The 1,325-nt window shown below is 39.2% G+C and overlaps 1 protein-coding gene across 1 annotated transcript in view; it reads left to right on the top strand.

Annotated features, from left to right (window-relative positions):
* The window catches only part of Slc7a3 (solute carrier family 7 member 3), a 5,528-nt gene extending 5,365 nt beyond the window's left edge, over nt 1-163 (top strand). The window contains exon 9 of the mRNA XM_031375546.1: nt 47-163. The gene's annotated coding sequence lies outside the window, so the exon portion shown is untranslated. The remainder of the gene's footprint in view (nt 1-46) is intronic.
* Nucleotides 164-1,325: the final 1,162 nt, after the last annotated feature.

The following is a 1,325-nucleotide window of genomic DNA, read 5'->3' as shown; positions in this document are numbered from 1 at the left end:
AATGGAGAGTACTCTTGACCCCATGGAGAGCTGGGCCTCTCATGTGGTATTAGTGATGGATATGAAATTGTGTTCTGTATTTCTCGTGAAATGATGGCTATGTCTTTGCTGTTTCTCATTTGTTTTTAACTTGTCTCCTTTGAAATAGTCTCTGTAGTTGTTTCCTGGCTTTGAAAAATATGCTATTAAAAGAAAATGGGAAAAAAAAACCCTGTCCTGTTCTTTGCTTATTAGAGATTATATAAAGCTTGGCTTTAAGACTGGGAAAGATTCAGAGAAGTGTCCTGTGTCTTTTTTTTTTTTTTAGCAGTCACAAAATTTTCTGCTGTTCCTGGGTATGTGCCTTCTGGACCAGGATTTAAAGAAGATAGTAAAGGCTGCCTAGCTACAAACACCTTTAAAAACTATGCATTTACCTATTTATTTATCAAATATGTAAAAATTTAGAGCTTGTGCTGAGAGCCAGTGACACCAACAGTAAACCTCTGCTCTAGTCTCACAGTCTAGTGAGGGGAACAAGCAGGTACACACGAATATAAAACAATGAGTTGATTCAGGGCAGGACTGAGTGATGAGGAAAACACAAAGGACCACATTTGACCTGAGTGCTTAAGTAGACTGAAGGGAGGGCATGATTGCCAGTGACCAGTACAGGAAACAACCGAATTAGCATAAAACAGATTCTCTGTGGCCTGACTGCAGTTATAGAGTAGCTGGAAATAACATGCATATGGGCCTTACACACCTCACAAATTGGAAATGTGTGTGTATGTGTGTGTGTGTGTGTGTGTGTGTATGTATGTAAGAGATAGTCACAAGATTTCCTAGCAGGTTGATGGATTTTCAGTTTGGCAGTAACAGGAGCTTGGAAGTAGCTGGGAAACTAGAGCAGGGAGCTAATGCTACCATTTATTCAGTATTTATGCCAGATTTATGAATCTCATTTTGTTATTAGCCTATGAAGTAGATATAATTGTATTTTACAGATGAAAGAACAGGATTTAGGCCAGTGTCCCCTAGTAACATAAGTTCAAAAGACTGAGGTCAGAAGGAAATTCAGCCACTGGTCTGATGTGTTTAGAAACCTGTGTGTGAGTTTAATATCACATAGGTAAAGATAGTCAGCAACTAGAACTAGAAGTTCTAGACCAGGGTTATGGAGTTTTAAACATATCAACACAGGTTATATGTGATAGAAGCTTTGTGGAATGAAAGATTTGTCTCAGGATAAAACAGAAAAATGCAGCAGAAGTTATATATGTTAGCATCCAGAACCTGCCTGCGGCAGATATGTGGGCAGGTCCACAGACCTGTCACCAGGGCAA

The sequence above is a fragment of the Mastomys coucha genome, chromosome X (genome assembly GCF_008632895.1).
Source record: "Mastomys coucha isolate ucsf_1 chromosome X, UCSF_Mcou_1, whole genome shotgun sequence".
Classification (NCBI taxonomy): domain Eukaryota; kingdom Metazoa; phylum Chordata; class Mammalia; order Rodentia; family Muridae; genus Mastomys; species Mastomys coucha.
Note: the sequence above shows the minus strand (reverse complement) of the source record. Positions and strands in the feature narration are given on the sequence as shown.